We start from the raw sequence: 23,705 nt of genomic DNA on the forward strand, positions 1-23,705 counted from the left end.
ACTCTCAACCACTGTGCCACCAGGGAAGCCCTAGTACTTTAATTATAAAAGCCAGTCTGAGCTTCTTACAGTAACACAGTATTGATTCAGAGTTTGGAGGGTAGGCAACAGTCATTCCTAGGCAAAGTTTGCAATTAAGGAAACAGAAAAGAAGAAACAGAGTGATGAGTGACAAACTGTGACCCCAATACATGAATCTAACTGCAGCTAGGGTTACATATACCAACTTAGGAGTTCCATAGGTCTATACCACCATTCCTCTCTAGCCAAAAAACAGCCATCTAAATACTTCTCATTTTTGGTTCCACAAGTAAGGAATCTTGAAGTCACCACACTGTCCTAACAACAAGTAAAATGGTGAACAGAGTTAAAAATCAGTAAAGAGTTCACTTCCAAGAGCTTAACCAGTTTATCAAGGTGAATAATGAAGAATAATCCTCTCATGCTTCTAGCAGGGGGAGAGAAAAAGAAACCATTTTAAATACACCAGAGCATTCTATTCTTTTTTTTTTTTTTTTTTTTTTTTATTTATTTGGCTGCGTTGGGTCTTCGTTTCTGTGCGAGGGCTTTCTCTGGTTGCGGCGAGCAGGGGCCGCTCCTCATCGCGGTGCACGGGCCTCTCACTGTCGCGGCCTCTCCTGTTGCGGAGCACAGGCTCCAGATGCGCAGGCTCAGTAGTTGTGGCTCATGGGCCCAGTTGCTCCACGGCATGTGGGATCTTCCCAGACCACGGCTCGAACCCGTGTCCCCTGCATTGGCAGGCAGATTCTCAGCCACTGCACCACCCGGGAAGCCTGAGCATTCTATTCTTAACGAGGCCTGCTTTTAGAGGAAACTAATTAAATAGAGCCTAATCTGCTGGGGTATTATCAGAGCCTAACTGACCTGGGAGAAGAGAAATACCCCACTCTAGCCCACTCCAGCCATCCTGTCCCACCAAATGGGGAGAAAAAGACTGAGAAACTCTTATGAAATTTATAATCCAGACAAATAAGTTCACTAAAAGACTGAGACCTACTGATATGACTATAGAATGCTACCTGTTTCCCCATATCTCACTGAAGGCCTATTTAGAGCAGTTCCTTTTACTCTGTACACTTTGTCCACTTATCAAGGAAAAATTATAAGGCCAACTAAAAAGCAAAATACACAATTTAACAAGAGAGAGCATGCATCAGATCAGACAAAGCAGGGATGTTGGAATTATCAAACCAGGAGTTTAAAACAACCATGATTTTTAGGCTAAGTGCTCTACGGGATAAACTAGACAACATGCAAAGCCTGATGAACAATGTAATCAGAGTGGTGGAAATCCTAAGAACCCAAAAAAAGAAATGTTAGAGATAAAAAACAATGCAACAAAAATGAAGAATGCTTTTGATACTTTGTAGCCCAGACACAGCTGAGGAAAGAATGTCTGAGCTAGAGAATCCTTGGACACCAAAAGGCAAGGAGCACAAAAGCCTGAAAAAACAGAACAGAATATCCAAGCACTGTAGGACAACTACAAAAGATAGCTGTAGTCACATAATTGGGAATAACAGAAGGAGAAAAGAGACAGAGAAGAGAAGAAATATTTGAAAAAATAATGACTAAGAATTTCCTCCAAATTAATGGCAGATATTAAAGCACAGATCCTGGAAACTCAGAGAACAAGCAGGATAAATGCCAACAGAACAAAAACAGCAAAAACAAAAAGACTACTCTTGGGTATATAATTTTCAAACTATAGAAGGTCAAATATAATGAAAAAAAATCGGAAAGAAACCAGAGGAGGAAAACAACTTTCACATAGAGGAACAAAGATAGGAATTATATCTGACTTTTTTCTCAGTAGCCATGCAAGGAAGGAAAATGTCAGTTAAACACGTAAAGTGTTAAAAGAAAAAAAAAAACACTACCAAGAATTCTGTACTTTATGAAATTATCCTTCAGAAGTAAAGAAGAAATAAAGACTTTCTCAGACAAACAGATGGAGAGAGGGGAAGAAATGAATGCGAAAAGCAAAAGGTATAAAGGTATAAAAGCAGGGAACATGAAAGAACATACATAGTAAGGGGATTCATTCAGAATGAAGTGGTGGGTTGCAAGTAAAATGAGAAGATGAGGACTAACCCTTGCAAACTCTGGATTTCTTTATGTACAATAAGTAATTGTTTCATATGAAATGTAAAGTGAATGTTAACAACGCACTAACATTATTTTTAAAATCTTAATATTGCAGACATCTCAAAGCAACTAAAATGCAAGAGAGGTTGTTTCAAGACATTCATTTTTTTATCAAACACATCTTTCATACTTGGATTGCAAATTTCCCAGAGTCTAAATCAGAATAAATATAAAACATTGAACACTAGAAAATTTTAACTATCTCATTTAACAATGTAAACACAATACTTACAGAGCTTTGTGAAAGAAGGCAGTGTTCTCTTTTTAAATCTGCAACCAGATGTTAGATTACTGGTCTTTGTTTCAACCACAATGACACTGGAGAGGAAGAAATTAATTGCAATTTTGATGAATGGAAAGCCTGACAAAATAATAGTTTTTAGCAGATCATTGTTTTCACTCTTTAATTTCTATCCAGCAAAGTTTTATTTCAATGGTACATCATCATAATTGCCATTTTTATAAACATCAAACTGTGCAGGTGCATTTGCAAACTCGCCCTCTGTGGCAAATAAAATGTACTCAGAAAATGTAGAATAGATTATGAAATTGCAGAATTTCTTTGAGCATATGGTGATGTGCAGAATGTCTGTATTTAAGAAAACAGAAAAATAACTGGCCCTTCCAACTGGGTAGCTAGCCATAAGCAAAGAAACTCCTAGGGTTCAATATTTGATTTAATAATTCACTTCCACTGCATTTCACAGATTTTGGCTCTTTCTGCCATATGTGCTATGCTTTAACATTAGGTTTAGTGTGTTTATATCCTTCTAATCAACACGCAATTAGATATCAGCACTGAATTTGTCATTAGTGAACAAATAAAATATGGGTTAAAGACATGTTGGTTCACAAATGAAACATTTTGAGGGTACCTTGGGATGCCATGGCAACACTGGTATAATTAGTGGGACATGTTATTTCCCAAAACCCATTACTTAAAATTTGAGATTAAACATAAAATTAAGTTTCTTATTCTTCAAGCATATGCATTAGTTTATTTACTTCAGGTACTACTCAAGTACCTGTAGAAATGTATATTTCTATCATTAAGACTCAGTTTTTAGCTCTTTTTCATTAATTCATATATAAATTCCAAACCCCCATCTAAAGTCTAACATGCTTATAGTTGGTGTGATTTTCTATCTAGGAAAAAAAAAACTAACAACAGATGCAAATAGCTTCAATTTTTAATAGATGTATCAGATTAGTGCATGATTCACACAAATTGGTATCATCTAGAACAATAGCTGAGAAAAAACTACAAATATAGTATTATTTTCTGGTGATCAGAAATATTTACTACCCAAAATACATTCTCATTTAGCTGTTTAATTGCTAAAATGTTACCATTATGAATTCATTCATCAATTAGTTCTTTCTTCAAAAAAGAACAGCTATGTCAACATTTACCCTTAAAGTTCTTTTTCATGGCTTTATACAATCTTAACTTTGGAAATATACTTGGTAGAATTTATTTAGTCAAACCAATTTTATTCATGAACCTCCTCTCCAACCTGTTCATCAGACTGAGATTCATTTTCTCTTTAAAAATACTCTATGGCTAAGAAGACACTTCCATTGTCAGACAGCTTTTTTTATTCTTCTAGCTAAAAAAGAAAAGATTAGAAAAACAGTTTCTAATTTTGGAAAAAAATTAGCTGAATTTTGCTGTCCTGATTGGCCTCCAGAGTTACATAACATAAATCTAATTTTTTACATGGTTACTTCTGAAATATTTGAAGACATATATCATGTTTCTATATAACCTTCCCTGTTCCAAACTAAATATTCTTACTTCTTCAATGATTCTTTGTATGACATAGTTTCTTGATGATCTAGCTAATGAACTCAATAGATAATGGTAACAAGTAAAACGTGAATATGTGGCAGGTACTCTTACAGGAGCTGGCTGTATGGTGATAACTAAACATAGATCCTGCATTCATGGTTTTTATAACTGAGTGAGGAGAGAGAAAAAAACAAGCAGTAACCAGATGAAGAAGTTTGACTGTTGATAAAATGCAATGAGGGAAACTCTGAGAGTGCTGTGAACAGAGAATTACAAGAACTTAACTAGCTTAAAATTAGCCAGGCATATGGAAATGGAGTGTAGTGAATGACAGATGCATGTTCCAGTGAGAGGGAACACAGACAAATGACAAATTGGAAGGATATATTGGTAACTTATATCACAGAAAAAGAAGCCAATCTCCTTAAGATATAAATACTTTTCAAACTCAAAGAGGTCTATATAGGATCCTAGCACAGAAGAAAGACATTAGTGGAAAAACTGATAGAATTTGAATATGGTGTGTAGTTGAGTAAAGTGTTAATTTGCTAGTTTCATTAGGTGTACTATGGTTATGTGTGAAATTCGCATTCGGGGAAATAGAGTGAAGACCCCATTGAGATATTACTCTGCATTTTTTTTGCAACTTTCCTGTGATACCAAATTAGTTCAAAATAAAAAGGTAAAAATTTTTAAAGGAAACAATTACCAAAATATTTCTCAAGGAAAGTACTTTGCAAATAAATGTAAACCAAAGGCCCTTCAACATGTGAAAAGATAATCCAAATTACTCGTAGTAGAAGAAATAGAAAATAAAACTTCAGTAAGATATTTTTCACCATGACAACAGTTTGACAAAAATTTTTAAATTATAACAGCAAATTCTTAGGTCAATCTCTGAAAAAGCAGTCACTATCTGACTTTGCTTGTTAAAGAGCAAAGTGGAAGAGCTTCAATATGGCAGGAGGAGTGAGACGCAGAGATCACCTTCCTCCCCACAAATACATCAGAAATACATCTACATGTGGAACAACTCCTACAGAATACCTACTGAACGCTGGCAGAAGACCTCAGACCTCCCAAAAGGCAAGAAACTCCCCACGTACCTGGGTAGGGCAAAAGACAAAAGAATAAACAGAGACAAAAGGATAGGGACGGGACTTGCACCAGTGGGAGGGAGCCGTGAAGGAGGAAAGGTTTCCACACACTAGAAGCCCCTTCACGGGCGAACACTGAGGGTGGCGGAGGGGGGAAGCTTCAGAGCCACAGAGGAGAGTGCAGCAACAGGGGTGTGCAGGGCAAAGCGGAGAGATTCCCGCACAGAGGATCAGGGCTGACCGGCACTCACCAGCTCGAGAGGCTTGTCGGCTCACCCGCCGGGGTGGGCGGGGGCTGGGAGCTGAGGCTCAGGGTTCAGAGCTTAGATCCCAGGAAGAGGACTGGGGTTGGCGGCGTGAGCACAGCCTGAAGGAGTTAGTGCGCCACGACTAGCCGGAAGGGAGTCCGTGAAAAGTCTGGAGCTGCCGAAGAGACAAGAGATGTTTTCACTATCCACACCTCCCCTGCTGGGAGCCTGTGCAGCCTGCCACTGCCAGGTTCCCAGGATCCAGGGACAACTTCCCCAGGAGAACGCACGGCGCGCCTCAGGCTGGTTGCAACGTCACGCCGGGCTCTGCCGCCGCAGGCTCGCCCCACATCCGTACCCCTCCCTCCCCTCGGCCTGAGTGAGCCAGAGCCCCCGAATCGGCTGCTCCTTTAACCCCCTCCTGTCTGAGCAAAGAACAGATGCCCTCAGGCGAGGGCATCTACACGCAGAGGCGGGGCCAAATCCAAAGCTGAAGCCCAGGAGCTGTGAGAACAGAGAAGAGAAAGGGAAATTTCTCCCAGCAGCCTCAGGAGCAGCGGATTGAATCTCCACAATCAACTTGATGTACCTGCATCTGTAGAACACCTGAATAGACAACGAACCATCCCAAATTGAGGAGGTGGACTTTGGAAGCAATGATATATATATTTTTTTCCCCTTTTCTCTTTTTGTGAGTGTGTATGTGTATGCTTCTGGGTGAGATTTTGTCTGTATAGCTTTGCTTTTGCCATTTCTCCTAGGGTTCTGTTTGTCGTTTTTGTTTTTTTTTTTTCTTAATATAATTATTTTTTATTTTAATAACTTTATTTTATTTCTTCTTATTTCTTTCTCTCTTTCTTTCTTTGTTTTTCTTTCTTTCTTTCTTTCTTTCTTTCTTTCTTTTTCTCCCTTTTATTCTGAGCCATGTAGATGACAGGCTCTTGGTGCTCCAGCCAGGTGTCAGGGCTGTGCCTCTGAGGTGGGAGAGCCAAGTTCAGGACACTGGTCCACAAGAGACCTCCCAGTGCCAAATAATATCAAACAGCAAAAATCTCCCAGAGATCTCCATCTCAACAGCAAGACCCAGCTCCACTCAACGACCAGCAAGCTCCAGTGCTGGACACCCTATGCCAAACAACTAGTAAGAAGGAACACAACCTAATCCATTAGCAGAGAGTCTGCCTAAAATCATAATAAGGCCACAGATACCCCCAAAGCACACCACCAGACACGGCCCTGTCCTCTAGACAGCCAAAATCCAGCCTCATCCACCAGAACACAGGCACTAGTCCCCTCCACCAGGAAACCTACACAACCCACTGAACAAATGTTAGCCACTAGGGACAGACACCAACAACAACGGGAACTACAAACCTGCAGCCTGCGAAAAGGACACCCCAAACACAGTAAGTTAGGCAACATGAGAAGACAGAGAAACACACAGAACATGAAGCAGCAAGGCAAAAACTCATCAGGGATAAAAAATGAAGAGGAAATAGGCAGTCTCCCTGAAAAAGAATTCAGGATAATGATAGTAAAGATGATCCAAAATCTTGGAAATAGATTGGAGAAAATACAAGAAATGTTTAACAAGGACCTAGAAGAACTAAAGAGCAAACAAACAGTGATGAAGGGCACAGTAAATGAAATTAAATATTCTTTAAAAGGGATCAATAGCAGAATAACTGAGGCAGAAGAACATATAAGTGACCTGGAAGATAAAATAGTGGAAATAACTACTGCAGAGCAGAATAAAGAAAAAGAAGGAAAAAAATTGAGGACAGTCTCAGAGACCTCTGGGACAACATTAAACGCACCGACATTCGAATTATAGGGGTCCTAGAAGAAGAAGAGACAAAGAAAGTGACTGAGAAAATATTTGACGAGATTAGAGTTGAAAACTTTCCTAATATGGGAAAGGAAATAGATAATCAACTCCAGGAAGAACAGAGAGTCCCATACAGGATAAATCCAAGGAGAAATATGCCAAGACACATATTAATCAAACTATCAAAAATTAAATACAAAGAAAAAATACTAAAAGCAGCAAGGGAAAAACAACAAATAACACACAAGGGAATCCTCATAAGGTTAACAGCTGATTTTTCAGCAGACACTCTGCAAGCCAGAAGGGAGCGGCAGGACATATTTAAAGTGACGTAGAAATTAAAACCTCTAAAGACAGGCAAAAGCTAAGAGAATTCAGCAACACGGAACCAGCTTTACAACAAATGCTAAAGGAACTTCTCTAGGTAGGAAACACAAGAGAAGGAAAAGACCTATATTAACAAACCCAAAACAAATAAGAAAATGGTAATAGGAACATACATATCGATAATTACCTTAAATGTAACTGAATTAAATGCTCCAACCAAAACACATAGATTGGCTGTATGGATACTAAAACAAGACCCATATATATGCTTTCTAAAAGAGACCCACTTCAGACCTAGGGATACATACAGACTGAAAGTGAGGGGATAGTAAAAGATACTCCATGCAAATGGAAATTAAAAAAAAGCTGGAGTAGCAATTCTCATATCAGACAAAATGACTTTAAAATAAAGACTATTACAAGAGACAAAGAAGGACACTACATAATGATCAAGGGATCAATCCAAGAAGAAGATAAACAATTGTAAATATTTATGCACCCAACATAGGAGCACCTCAATATATAAGGCAAATACTAACAGACATAAAACGGGAAATCGACAGTAACACAATCATAGTAGGGGACTTTAACACTCCACTTTCACCAATGGACAGACAATCCAAAGTGAAAATAAATAAGGAAACACAAGCTTTAAATGATACGTTAAACAAGATGGATTTAATTTATATTTATAGGACATTCCATCCGAAAACAGCAGCATACACATTCTTCTCAAGTGCTCATGGAACGTTCTCCAGGATACATCATATCTTGGGTCACAAATCAAGCTTTGGTAAATTTAAGAAAATTGAAATCATATCAAGTATCTTTTCTGACCACAATACTATGAGACTAGATATTAATTACAGGGGAAAAAATCTGTAAAAAATACAAACACATGGCGGCTAAACAATACACTACTTAATAACCAAGAGATCACTGAAGAAATCAAAGAGGAATCAAAAAATACCTAGAAACAAATGACAGTGAAAATACGACGACCCAAATCCTATGGGATGCAGCAAAAGCAGTTGTAAGAGAGAAGTTTATAGCAATATAATCCTACCTTATGAAACAAGAAATATCTCAAATCATCAACCTAACCTTACATCTAAAGCAATTAGAGAAAGAAGAACAAAAAAGCCCCCAAAGTTAGCAGAAGGGAAGAAATCATAAAGATCAGATCAGAAATAAATGAAAAAGAAATGAAGCAAATGATATCAAAGATCAATAAAACTAAAACTGGTTCTTTGAGAAGATAAACAAAATTGATAAACCTTTTGCCAGATTTATCAAGAAAAAAAGGGAGAAGACTCAAATCAATAGAATTAGAAATGAAAAAGGAGAAGTAACAACTGACACTGCAGAAATACAAAGGATCGTAAGAGATTACTACAAGCAACTCTTTGCCAATAAAATAAACAACCTGGAAGAAATGGACAAATTCTTAGAAATGCACAACCTTCTGAGACTAAACCAGGAAGAAATAGAAAATATGAACAGACCAATCACAAGCACAGAAATTGAAACTGTGATTAAAACTCTTCCAACAAAAAAAAGCCCAGGACCAGATGGCTTCACAAGCGAATTCTATCAAACATTTAGAGAAGAGTTAACACCTATCCTTCTCAAACTCTTACAAAATATAGCAGAGGGAGGAACACTCCCAAACTCATTTTACAAGGCCACAATCACCCTGACACCAAAACCAGACAAAGATGTCACAAAGAAAGAAAGCTACAGGCCAATATCGCTGATGAACATAGATTCAAAACTCCTCAACAAAACACTAGCAAACAGAATCCAGCAGCACATTAAAAGGATCATACACCATGATCAAGTGTGGTTTATCCCAGGAATGCAAGGATTCTTCAATATATGCAAATCAACGTGGTACACCATATTAACAAATTGAAGGAGAAAAACCATATGATCATCTCAATCGAGGCAGAGAAAGCTTTCAACAAATTTCAACACCCATTTATGATAAAAACCCTCCAGAAAGTAGGCATAGAGGGAACTTTCCTCAACATAATAAAGGCCATATATGACAAACCCACAGCCAACACTGTCCTCAATGGTGAAAAACTGAAACCACTCCCATGAATATCAGGAACAAGACAAGGTTGCCCAGTCTCACCACTATTATTCAACACAATTTTGGAAGTTTTAGCCACAGCAATCAGAGAAGAAAAAGAAATAAAATGAATCCAAATCAGAAAAGAAGAAGTAAAGCTGTCACTGTTTGCAGATGACATGATACTATACATAGAGAACCCTAAAGATGCTACCAGAAAACTACTAGAGCCAATCAATTAATTTGGTAAAGTAGCAGCATACAAAATTTATGCACAGAAGTCTCTTGCATTCATATACACTAATGATGAAAAATCTGAAATTGAAATTAAGAAAACACGCCCATTTACCATTGCAACAAATAGAATAAAATATCTAGGAATAAACCTACATAAGGAGAAAAAAGACCTGTATGCAGAAAATTATAAGACATTGATGAAAGAAATTAAAGATGATACAAATAGATGGAGAGATATACCATGTTCTTGGATTGGTAGAATCAACATTGTGAAAACGACTCAACTACCCAAAGCAATCTACAGATTCAGTGCAATCCCTATCAAACTACCACTGGCATTTTTCACAGAACTAGAACAAAAAATTTCACAATTTGTATGGAAACACAAAAGACCCCTAATAGCCAAAGCAATCTTGAGAAAGAAAAAGGGAGCTGGAGGAATCAGGCTCCGTGACTTCAGACTATACTACAAAGCTACAGTAATCAAGAGAGCATGGTACCGGCACAAAAAGAGAAATATAGATCAATAGAACAGGATAGAAAGCCCAGAGATAAACCCACACACATATGGTCACCTTATCTTTGATAAAGGAGGCAAGAATATACAGTGGAAAAAACACAACCTGTTCAATAAGTGGTGCTAGGAAAACAGGACAGCTACATTTAAAAGAATGAAATTAGAACACTCCCTAACACCATACACAAAAATAAGCTCAAAATGGATTAAAGACCTAAATGTAAGACCAGACACTATAAAACTCTTAAAGGAAAACACAGACAGAACAGTCTATGACATAAATCACAGCAAGATCCTTTTTGACCCACCTCCTAGAGAAATGGAAATAAAAACAAAAATAAACAAATGGGACCTAATGAAACTTAAAACCTTTTGCACAGCAAAGGAAACCATAAACAAGACAAAAAGACAACATTCAGAATGGGAGAAAATATTTGCAAACGAAGCAACTGACAAAGGATTAATCTCTGAAATTTACAAGCAGCTCATGCAGCTCAGTATCAAAAAAACAAAAACCCCAATCCAAAAAGGGCAGAAGACCTAAATAGACATTTCTCCAAAGAAGATATGCAGATTGCCAACAAACACATGAAAGAATGCTCAACATCACTAATCATTAGAGAAATGCAAATCATAACTACAAGGAGGTATCAACTCAAACCAGCCAGAATGGCCATCATCAAAAAATCTTCACACAATAAATGCTGGAGAGGGTGTGGAGAAAAGGGAACCCTCTTGCACTGTTGGTGGAATGTAAATTGATAGAGCCACTTTGTAAAACAATATGGAGTTTCCTTAAAAAACTGAAAATAGAACTACCATACAACCCAGCAATCCCAGTACTGGGCATATACACTGAGAAAGCCACAATTCAAAAGGAGTCATGTACCAAAGTGTTCATTGCAGCTCTATTTACAATAGTCAGAACATGGAAGCAATCTAAGTGTCCATCAACAGATGAATGGATAAAGCAGATGTGGCACATATATGCAATTGAATATTACTCAGCCATAAAAAGAAATGAAATTGAGTTGTTTGTAGTGAGGTGGATGGACCTAGAGTCTGTCATACAGAGTGAAGTAAGTCAGAAGGAGAAAAACAAATACCTTATGCTAACACATATATATGGAATCTAAAAAAAAAAAAAAAATTGTCCTGAAGAACATAAGGGCAAGATGGGAATAAAGACGCAGACCTACTAGAGAATGGACTTGAGGATACAGGGAGGGGGAAGGGTAAGCTGGGACAAAGTGAGAGAGTGGCATGGACATATTTACACTACCAAACGTAAAATAGATTGCTAGTGGAAGCAGCCGCATAGCACAGGGAGATCAGCTCGGTGCTTTGTGACCACCTAGAGGGGTGGGATAGGGAGGGTGGGAGGGAGGGAGATGCAAGAGGGAAGAGATATGGGGACATATGTATAACTGATTCACTTTGTTATAAAGCAGAAACCAACACACCATTGTAAGGCAATTATACTCCAATAAAGATGTTAAAAAATTTTTTAAATAATAAATAAATTAAAAAAAAAGACCAAAGTGATGCAACCACTATGGAGAGGAATTAAATAAATTTGCGTCAAAACCACATACACGTTTACCTTATGAAAATTTATTAGAATAATGCACTGCACTTATGAGAAATGATCGTGAAGCTATATGTCCACTGGTATGAGAAAATATATGCACAAATATGTTCACATTGGGGTCAGTTGGAAAAGGAAAATGTCCGAAATTACATGCATGTCACTCATAAGAAACTGGACTGAATAAACTATGGTACATTCACATAGTGCTGTACAGTGAAGCTTAATCTAAATGAGGAAGAACCTTTACAAACTGACATTAGTATTTTTTGGCATGAATTGTTAAATGAAAAATGAAAGGAATGAAAGAATGTCTAAAGGCTACTTTTTGCCTGAGATAGAAAGGGAAATAAGAGTGTGTGTGTGTGGGGGGGGGGGGTGATGTTTGTTTATGTTTGCAAAAATAAATTATAGAAAGATAAACTAGAAAGTAAGGAAAAATGTGGCTTCTGGAGGGTAGATGACATATGATAAGGACGAGGAATGAGAGTGTGACATTTCTTGATTTAATTTTTAAAATGGTTTCAATTTTAAACCATGTCAATATTTTGCATATTCAAAATATAAAATATATAAACAAAATAGAAAGAAAAACCAAATCTTAAAATTGACTGCAAATAGAAATTACAGCATTTAACTTCATATCAAATTGAAATCGTGAGCACACATGATTTCACATAACTTTTGAACACTACTCTCCTCAAGGAATGTATTCTAAGGGCAAAAAAAATCTTAAAAACAAAAAAACAGAAAAACAAAACTCAAGACTGAGTTATCGGTTTGTTCTTGAGAAAAGCGTTGGAGGTGTGATTCAAAATTGTTTTTAGTATATTGTAAATTATAGCATATGAGTATATATACTAATATTTTTGGAAACCAGCTTTCATTGCTTAAGAAGGTAAAAGTAATGGGAACTAGAGAAGGTGAGAAAGAATGCGGTGGAGTGTGATGATAATGGAAAATATTAATACAGGTTCATATTTTGTAAAAATATTTTTCTACAACTGTTCACTAAAAAGGCTTAGAAATAATGACACTTCAGTATCATAAGCACGTTTAGGTCTTAAATATTGCTTCTGAAACACCATTCCCTAATGAAAGAAACCAGGCTCCTTGTAGAAATGAATGATTCCAGGTTTAGGCAGATAAAGTATAAAGTGAACTTAGAACAATTAATGCCTGAAAACAAGGACACAGGAGCTAGTGTGATGGTACTTCCACAAACTAAATGTGGGACAATTTGAGCAGTAAAATGAATAGTGAATAATAACAGAAACAGATCATAACACATGGAATTGAAAAATTCATAGACCTACAGTGACACTAGAAAAAATGATGATGATGGTGATGATGATAATAACCATATTAGAAAACAAGAGAGAGGAAAAGAAGGAAAACTTTCCTTTATAGAAAAATTCTGACTAATAATTGTAGAAGACATGATAGAATGGGAAAACGACCATTTTATTGATATAAGCCCCAAAGTAATGATTAATTCAGGTAAAGGTCATCAAAGGATGCTAAAACATTTTGATGAACCATTTTTGAGGAACTGAATATTTACATACCCTCTTGCAAAAAGGAAAAAAAGACTATCTTTTACAATTTCTATTGCCCCTCTCCCTAACCAAGTAATCAAATTAAGCATTACCAATTTTGTGAAACTGAATTTACATGCCTCCCGAATTGATGCAATAAAATATTCAAACAACAGCTTTGTAATATTCTTTCCAAAAGCGTTTAATCTAAATCTGATAATGACAAAACAAATGGATAAATATAGAATGCAAGATGTTCTGCAAGATAAGTGGCATAAACTCCATAAAAAATTATATACCTTGAAATTAAAAAAAAAGAAAAGGTAGAGGGGCTGTCTTAGATTTAAAACAACTAAGAAAGCATACAAATCAAATGCATCAACTTTTACTGGATCTTGGATTTTAAAAGCCCCACTGTATCACTCTTTTACCTTTTCTATGGGTTTAAAATTTTCAGGAGAGGGCTTCCCTGGTGGCGCAGTGGTTGAGAGTCCGCCTGCCGATGCAGGGGATGCAGGTTCGTGCCCCGGTCCGGGAGGATCCCACATGCTGTGGAGCAGCTGGGCCCGTGAGCCATGGCCACTGAGCCTGCGTGTCCGGAGCCTGTGCTCCGCAGCGGGAGAAGCCACAACGGTGAGAGGCTCGCGTACCGCAAAAAAAAAAAAAAAAAATTCAGGAGAAAAAAATAAAAATGAAAAATAAATAAACTGAACTGAGATTAGGATGACCCTTAAGCACATGGCAGAGGGAAATAAACATGTGTCTGAATGAATGAAGGGATAAACATATGAAGTGCAAAAATCACCTCATCTGTATTTTAGTTGCCACCATAACAATAGTGTTTGAGTGTATTCACATTGACAGCACTTTGACACTTCTGATTCACTGTAATTTTAAAGATGAATTAATGTTTCCAAATTTGTGATGATATTCACTCATCTGACTAGCTGTCTTTAGAGGATGTGTTGTATTTGTGTACATAGAGTCCTTTTCACCTACCAATTCCCCTTTGGGATGCTTGCTCAATCTTGCACCTAAGAAGTTCGAGTTCATTGGAAATCATAGTTTTCAAACTCTGTGACTTAAGAGTGGACACTTTATTGAGGGTAGTAAAATTATTGTATTCACTCTCCCTGGAGTCCATAGTGGCCAGCCAAGAGACAGGCATACAAACTAAACAGATCAGAGTGCTTCTCTAGGAGTTTACGTGCAATCTCAGATCAAGGGAATCTTTTTTTTCCTTCAAACATTGCTAAATTGGAAGGATGCATGCTTCAACTTTCTGGGCTGATGATACCCACCACAAATCCAAGATCTCCAAGGCATAAAAAATAAGCAGTGAGAAAGAAACAAAGAGGGGAAGGGAGGTCCAGCAACACAGGTAGACAGAGGGAGAGAGAGAGAGAGAGAGAGAGAGAGAGAGATAACATGGTTCTAATGACATTTTTTACTTTTCAGATGTCTTTAAGGCTAGTTCCACTCCTTGATGGTGCAGTTTTTGGAAAATCCCCTTCTTGGTTAAAGCTAGCTGAGTTACCTTTTAGTTATAAACAACTGGAAAAAATCCTGATGCACAGTTGAAGACAATGAATATTGTTCATGTAGTTTCAATATATCACCCCACATGCTAAACATTTATCCAGTAAACTAACATACTCTATTAAAATAAGAAAGTAATAATACTAACTCATTAATTTAGATGTCCTTAAGATTTTTTCTTAATTTTCACTGAAGTTAAGCAACACTATCAATTAATGAAAGTTCCAAATGTAGACGATATGAATCCACATATGGATACATTATTTATAATCTTATGTACTGTATGGTGCATATTTAATTTAGAAGCCAACGGAGTTATATGGATTTATTTGTAGCTGGTCTATTTTTGCCTTTGTTCTTTTGTGCTCTCTTGTGTATCAGAAAACGAACAATTTGGTCTAAGTGGCTAGATGGTGGTTTAACTGCTATCATATTTACCTTTGCATTTCTTAAGAGGAACAGAGGTGGAGGAATGCCAAGTAAATTAAAAGCTGTATATTGAGTTTATAACAGAGTAATACTGTTTCAAACCTCCTTACAGTACCATCTACAACTACAATAAGAAAAAAGAATATAAACAGAGATTGTCAGAGTTTAAACTCTGTTTCTTTTCTGTATTGATGACTAATCTCTTTTGATCTGTCATTACCAATACATCCTCTGAAGTTGTGGTACATTAGGTACCCTAAAGTGAGTGAATTTAAAGCACTTGAAAACCCCACATTATTAAGTCAGTCAACACTTCTTTAGTGCCTATTGTGAGTCATGTGCTATGTTGGCAACTGGAAAATCAGAATAAAAAAAAGCCTCATACTATACTAGTGGTATAAACTGGTAAGCATAAGTAAATATGGACTGGAGAAGTATAAACAAGCAATATTTCAGATGGAAAATAAGGTCAAAACCAAAACCATTTAAATTCCTCATGGTTCTGCTCTTCTGTGACATTGAATCTTTTTTTTTTCTCCTTTTGTTTGAAGAGAGAGAGAAAGTGGTATGAGCACCTGGAAGCAATTTGCAGATAAATTCAATCATTTGGGGATGTATTCTTGCATCGTTTGCCCTTTTATAAAGGACAAAGAAAGACAAAAAAGAAAAAGAAAACATGCAGGGAAGGATCTTTTGAAATACCTAGATGTCAAAATCATTATATGTTTTGGAAATATTAAACCATACAGAAATATCCCCATCTATAATTTGCTCTAACAGTTGCAATTTAGGAAATTGGAAGGAAATAGGATCTAAAATTGGATACTAAAGGTAAAATTAAGACTTACTCTTAAGGAACTATTATGGGTTGAAATGTTCTCTCAAAAGTTCTCTAGAAGTCTTAATCCTCAGTACTTCAGAAGGACACGTGGTTACAAGAGGGTTTCCTAGACAGACCTATTTTCCCAAAACAATAGGTGAAACTGTCTTTTAATTGTGTCTTGTCAATATGCTTCAAACAGTCCTTGGAGAGAACAAAAATCCCATAAAGAATTTCTTCTCCAGATGAAAATTAGGAATACTACTAAAACTAAATAATCAAAACAATGAACATTTATTGAGCCTTTATTATTTGCTGGGCACCATATTGAGTGCTTAACCTTATTTATGATTTCACTAATTCCCAGAACTATTTTATGAAGTTGGTGCAATGGTTCTTGTTATACATAAAACAAACATAGATATAACACAGATAAAAACAAAGTTAGCAAGGTTAAGCAATTTGCTCCAAGGCACAGAGCTAAATTTGCTACAGCAGGTGTCTTTACCCATGTTCTTCTAACATCTAAGAACTCTAGCTTCAGGGATGTGGTTTTGGCAAGAACTGATTAATTCCCCTGCCCTAAAATAGGTATCAGGTATTTTACTAGAGATGAGGAGTAATCCTTTAATTAAGACAAGTACAATAAGATTAAAAGGGAAGATGGTGGTTCACATACTTGGCAAATTTTACCACGCAAGCAGAGCTTTACAGGATTTTGTTTTAAAGTTAAGAACTCTGTGCAATAAAAATCTGTTTTTTCTTTTTTGTTTTGTTTTGTTTTTTGTTTTCTGTCATAGTCCACAGGGCTTATTGTGGGTTTTGGTTCCATTCTCTCTATTTAGGTTGCTGTCACTCATGCTATTGAGACTGTTTCCCAAAAAAGTAATTTAGGACACTGTCTATTTCATAATAAAAGTAGAACTTCAGCTGTTTGTATATAGTCCATACTTTCATTTGTAAGCGGAGGAAAAGCAAAAAAGTGTAAGCGGGGGAGCAAAAACAGCCAAGAGTTTTAATGTGGTAAATATAAAATAATATGTAAGAACTATCATATTACTTACATGCCACAGTATTGAATATTGATTGTTAATAGGAAGGAAGTGGGATTAACAGAATGTCAAAAGTTTCAAATTAGTCTTTTAAGAGAACTTCCTCATTCAAGGGTGTAAGCAATTGGAATGGTTTGCCAAAGGAGCTCACAGAATTTCACACTTTCAGTATGGTAAAACAAACAAACAAAACACCAGCAAACACAAATCTTCAACATGTCCTTATTTTGAATTATTTTCTATTTTATTATAGCTTGCTAGAGAAATTCCATTGAAAAACTCCCAACTAGGATAACTGAAGAAATGGAGAAAATTGAAGTGACCAGACATTCACCAGGATAGCTGGGGAGCTTATAGTGCAAACATAGGTCAGATGGGAAAAAAGAGCAACCAACAGTCACTCATACTCATGGAGATAAAAGAGAAGGCTGTGAAAGCAGGACTAACTCTCCTTAATTAGAAAAGAAACTTAAGTAAGCACAGGCTTTTATTTTTTTCTAAATGGGAAAGGGGATGCCAAAGATAATTGTTTTGTCATCAAGGCAAGATCAAATTGTTGACCCTCTAATTATATTGGGAAAAATAACAACGGATCTTACTGATGGCCTTCCTAATTCTGGAGCTCAGAAATCAAATTAAAATGGGAGATATTATGCTTACAGTCTAATTTGCCCAGAGTTCATTATATTGGAGGCTTACAGAGAGCTTTGTGACTAATTACTTTGCATTGTCTACTTCCTCAATATTACAGCTGATATCATCTAAGTATAATCAAATCAGATCAATGTCAAATCAATGATCTGATAGAACCAAGAGTGAATTTAAAGCATAGCTGAGCCTGAACAAGTTTAAACATGCATACACTTACATGTGATCTGTAACTTTAAATAAGATTTTGAGTTTTTCTGGAATTACAGAGTTGTGCATAGTATACTCAAGTTTGCAGAAAAATATAGTTCCTTATTCTCTGAAAATGACATCTTATCTTCATGCGTACCTCTAGCCACTGTTGGGTAAGAAGAGTAAAAAGGAATCAAAGTTAATTTTTTTGAGAGGGGAGGGTCAAGTCTGGTTTAATTTTATAATTTGAGATATACTTTGAGGAGGTTAGTTTCTTGGAGTGTTTAGGCGATGAGTTTCCCTAGGATAAGCACCCAGTGCTTTAGATTATCTTTGCTCCTGCTACAGTTCCCTTTAGTGTCTGCTGGTATGAAGGGGTTGAATACACACATGCCGTCAAATGAAGAGAGTCTCAAAACTGACTTAGGTGTGTTCTGCTGTTCCCTGGACCAGACTCCTAAAGTGTGACTGGCCCATCCTGGGGCCTCTGCTGGTGTCAGTTTTTCATATTTATCTGCTTGGTCAGGGTGGGTCTTTGGCTGTTTGGCCTCCATCTCAACTCTTACTGCTGCTGTCCCTTGGCTCCAGGTCTGGCAGTAAGGTCCATAGACCCCATCCACGTGGTCTACTCTTCAGCCCTTACCTATAAGATCTCCATTGCCCCTCTGGAGAGGCCCCTCTTCTGCCAACCTCCTAAGCCAGATGTTGAACTAACTCCCATGCCACTATCCCTCCTAAAAGAAAATGGACACATTCACACTATATGGGAATAAAGGAAGCTACACTCAGGCTCTTTTCCATGTAACAATGTCATGTCATGCCACTGAGTTTACACTAATGGAAAACCCTTTGGTACATCAATATTGTCTCCCAGGGTTTCATATTGGTTAAAGGGAAAAGCTCCCTGCTTTCAGTGGTCCCTCCATTTAACAGATACATGTCACCCTCTCTGGGATGGCATTCTTATCCCTTGCTCTTTCACTCTATTCTAGGGTGTTAACCTCATGAGCTAGTTGTAAGCATAGGTTTCTTATCTATACAATATGACATTATGATCTGGTTCCAGAATTGGTTCATGATATGCTGAGAGAATTTAGAAAATCTTCCATCTCTTTTTCAGTCCTGGATTACAAGCTTTTCTGTTTGTTGCAAGATGATTTGGGGGAATTCTAGTAGCTGAATAGCAATTCTTTATTACTCTTTACATGTCACCCATAACAATTCTGTACATGTCTCACCCAGTCCCTAATGGGGTTATCCCTGGTAGTAGGAGAGTGTCTCAAGATTACTAGGGAGAAGGTCTGTAGACAAAATGAAAAATAGAAAGACATATTAATAATTTCAAAAATATTAATTCTTTGTGTTGTCTAATTTCCATTTTCCCCCTTCCCCTCTCCAAGCAGATCTATTTTCTTCACTTTGCTGCCCTGATTGGGCCCATCAGGAGGCTAACTACACGCTACATCATTTATACTCTCTTGCTCTCCAATGTCCAATTCCTTTAGGCCAATGGATGGTACCAAAGGGAGATTAGAGAGGAAAGGGAGAGAGATGTTTATTTGTTCTCCCTTCACCTGCCTTGTTTCACTATGGCTGGCAAGGTCTCCAATCCCTATGGTCAGGGATCCATTAGGCTAACTCTCTTCCTTGACTCCAGTTACAGCTGTCCTTCCCTCTTTGATACTTCCAGTCTAGAAAGGGAAATGTTTTCCCCCTGTGGCTAGGTCCTTGGTGTCTCACCATCATCTGTTGGCTCCTTTAACTCTGCCTACCCCATTCTGAATAGTCCCCCACTAATCACAGTTCAGTTAAACCTTTCTGAATATTCCCGTCTTACTGAAACCCTTACTGGTACCTTTAAATCTTTAAATTATCAATTGAAATAGTTCATTTATTATTTCGACAACTATGTATGCTGAGCATCAATCCCTGTGCTGAGAATAAAACCACCAGGTGGGAACAAAAGGAAAAGTCCTTGATCTCATGGAGCTTATCACCTAATGAAGGACACAGACAATCAACAATAAGTTTATTATGATGAAGTGGTAATAATTGCTATAAAGAAGAATAAAGAAGGAATGGGGTGGGTAAGAAGGTGATGGTGAGGGGAGTGAAATTTTTGAAGAGTAGTCAGAGAAACCTTCACTGCTCACCGATAGAGTGATGAATGAAGAGAATAAGGGAATAATACGGGCTGAATTGTGTCCTCCCAACATTCATGGGACCCTAACCTTAATGTGACTGTATTTGGAGATAGGTCCCTTAAGGAAGTAATTAAGGTTAAATGAGACCATAAATGTGGGATCCTAATACAATAGGAGTGACATCCTTATAAGAAGAGACATCAGGAGTGCACTGAGAAAGGCCATGTGAAGACATAAAGAGAATGTAGCAGTCTACAAGCCAAGGACAGAATCTTCAAGAGAAGCCAACTGTGTCAATATCTTGATCTTGGACTTCCAGCTGCCAGAATCATAAGAAAATAAATTTCTTTATTGTTGTTTAAACCACCCCATCTATGGCATTTTTTTATGACAGCTCTAGAACACGAATACAAGGAACAAGCCACAGGATATATAAAATAAGACCATATCAGGCAAAAGGAATTGCAAGGGTAACAGCCCAGAGGCAGGAAGATCCTTGGCAGATTCAAAGGAAGAGTAAAGGGGTAATGTTCCTATAGCAGAGTAGATAAGGGAGAGGTTATCAGGAGATAAGGTAAGAGAAGTAATGGAGGTCCAGATCTTTAATAGCCAGATTCCGTACACAAGGAAGCTCTGATAGCTGAGATGGGAATAGAGGAGGAAGAATAGGAGGAACGTGATCAATGAGAGAGAAACTGCAATAGCTCAATGAGACACGCGTGGCTTGGATAAGGAGGTTAAGGGTGGAGATGGTAAGAAGTGGTTAAATTTTAGATTATCTTGAAAGTAAAGCTAATAGAGATTTTTGTTTGTTCGTTTATGTTTGTTTATTTGATTAGATGTGTATTGTGATGGGAAGAAAGTTATCAAGGATGAATGCCCAAGTCGTTGTCCTGAGCAACCAACACATAACATGTACACTTACTAAGATGACAAGACAACGGGAAGAATCTTGTGTTTGGATGTGGGCATAGTTAGCTTGAATTGTGTATCAGTATCCAAGTGCAGATGCAAAGTAGACAGTTAGTTGGAAATATGAAGCTGAAATTCAGGGTAGTGCGTGGGGGGAGGTGAAGTAGAAAGTATTTATGTGAAGCACTACCCTGATATACAGTGAATGCAGCAAAGATAAATCAGACCTTGCACCTGTCTTCAAAAAAACATATGATTTTAGTAGAGAATACACATTTTGTAAAGTATTGACGATTCTATGAAAAAGTTGCCACGAGGGGGAAGAGTGTATTATGACCACAGAAATTTTCTTGGAATTGTTTGCATGTCTCATATATTCAGTTCCTGAATTGTTTTAACAAAATACAGTTGATAAAAATGTGCAATATTTGTACTTTTAATACCTATTCATTTGTTTTTCCATTATATACCTTGTCTGCTCATCCATTATTGGTTAAAAAAGAACATTTAAAATATAACATCAACTAAACTGTTCCATGCTGAAATTTTATATCACTTTTTAAGACTTTTATAATGTCTATATATAGTAATTACACCTACTGCATGACAATAGCCAATTAAACTAAGCTAAGATGATATAATACTCTATACAGAAAATTGTCTACAAAGTATGGGAGGGAGTCATAAAGCGGGAAGATTGGTGGTAAGAATGTGATGAACAGAATGTAAGAAATACTTTCAAACTCCTAAATGCTGGCTAAACTAAAACTATATTTACCTTTGAGTTACATAGAAGAACTCTAACTAGGTTTTCAATTAATTACATTTAAGGAGATTCAGATATCTGAGATCTAATTTTACTTCCAGTAGTGATCGTTACCTAAACTTTAGTTTTTTTGCCCCGGTTTTTATCCTACCCATGCCCATCCTCCTTCACCAGACAGGTGTGAAATTTGCAGACCTTAACAACAGTTAATCTACAACTGGTCAGTTTAACCAAGCAAAGTAAAAACTTTTCTAGTTTGAATATTTCTTATCATTTTGAAAATTATATAACTTAAATTTCTAAAATTATGATGCTGCATGTATTTGACAGTAGGTATATTAGTTGCAGCCTACCTAAGAGCAAAGCCTGATACAAGGACAGAGGTACAGGTAAATTATTTGGAAAGCTCTCTGCAAAATCAGGAGAGAAGGGTCAGAAAAACGAAGCCAGGGAAGGAGGATTTAGGATGTGTTTAGGGAACTGGTATGGGCACCAGGGTCTTGATTCTCCCAGTATCTCAGAGAATTTAGGATTGTTCTAAAATTGTCTTCAAGACAGCAAAGGGCTGAGACATCGTTCCAAGGGAATGTGACATGTGTCATCAAAAGCCTACACTAGCTGTCAAAATTCAACCATTTGTTTCATGATTCTGCTGCAAAAATAAAACTATCCTCTAGAATCACAGGAATACAAAGGATTCACAGTGAACTAGAAAAAAATAAAATCCTCTCTAACATGGGTCTTCCAGCCTCTGGTCTTGCCCAACTAAAATTGAGTTTGGACAATTCCAAAGTTAACTCAGAAGATCATCAACATTCCTAGAGCTTTGCATATTTTCACTGTGCCACCCTAAACATGTCACTGATGACTGTCCTCCTGACAGCATCTCAGGAATTGCAAGCAGATGTTTAAAGACAGGGTTATTGGAGAAGTATGATAGCTAGCTCTCAGATAGGCAGTTGACATTGTCTGCCACGAAATAGGTCTCACCGTATTTGTCTGTTTAATATTTAATTTAAATATACAAATTTAGCAAGGTAGAATTAGTAACAAAAAATATACTTGCATTTACAACAGATAAAATTTGATGCCAACACAAGAAGTATTTACTTCTTGACTTGAAGAGTCTACTCATATTTTAAGCCACTGTCTTTTCCCTGTGTCATTTTCATGGATATTTTGATAGCTCTAAATCTAAATACAGATAATCCTATATGACAGATCCCAAATAAACTTAAAAGCCTCAATAGTTAAAGTTTCTCTTACCATTATAAATAGATGCATTCTCTGTTCATTATCCCTTCCAAGTCCCATATTAGCTTCCACCAGACATGTATATTTCAAATAAAGCTAAAGTAAAATTCTAGACAGTTATCTGCAGTAAGGATGAGCAAGCTTATTTATGATTCATTTGCCTTTTTAATCTATGCTCTTCATTGGAAGCCTCTGATATTGACAGTTTGAAGAGATAAATAGGCCAACTATGGTCATTACACAGAGATCTACTCAAGCGCATCAGAATATTCTCGTCTCCTCTTTTAATTTACATAATTTCTAAATGTGCTAAGAATGGAAAGCATTGTTCATCGATGGCAGTTTTTACTACAGAAAAATCAGCAACATAAAACACATTGTGGCTTAACCAACGTTGAGAAAGTGATTGCTATAAGTGTTTTTTCATATCTCCCTTGTCAGAAACTTTTAGTTTGAATGCAGCTGTTTTCATCAAATGTTCTATCACAGGAACATTTACAAGTGGTCCTAGCAGGCCACTCTCTGAGGATC

At 37.0% G+C, this 23,705-nt stretch overlaps 1 long non-coding RNA gene across 3 annotated transcripts in view; it reads right to left on the minus strand.

The window, feature by feature from the left end:
* Positions 1–716: 716 nt before the first annotated feature.
* Positions 717–23,705, minus strand: part of LOC132429178 (uncharacterized) — an 83,984-nt gene continuing 60,995 nt past the window's right edge. For 2 of the 3 annotated variants that reach the window (XR_009520305.1, XR_009520306.1), the window contains exon 4: positions 5,345–5,481. This is a non-coding gene — a long non-coding RNA (uncharacterized lncRNA). Of the gene's footprint in view, positions 823–2,401; positions 2,488–5,344; positions 5,482–23,705 lie in introns of those variants that run through there. The other variant, XR_009520307.1, reaches the window with a different exon arrangement.

The sequence above is a fragment of the Delphinus delphis genome, chromosome 8, assembly GCF_949987515.2.
Source record: "Delphinus delphis chromosome 8, mDelDel1.2, whole genome shotgun sequence".
In the NCBI taxonomy this organism is placed as follows: Eukaryota; Metazoa; Chordata; class Mammalia; order Artiodactyla; family Delphinidae; genus Delphinus; species Delphinus delphis.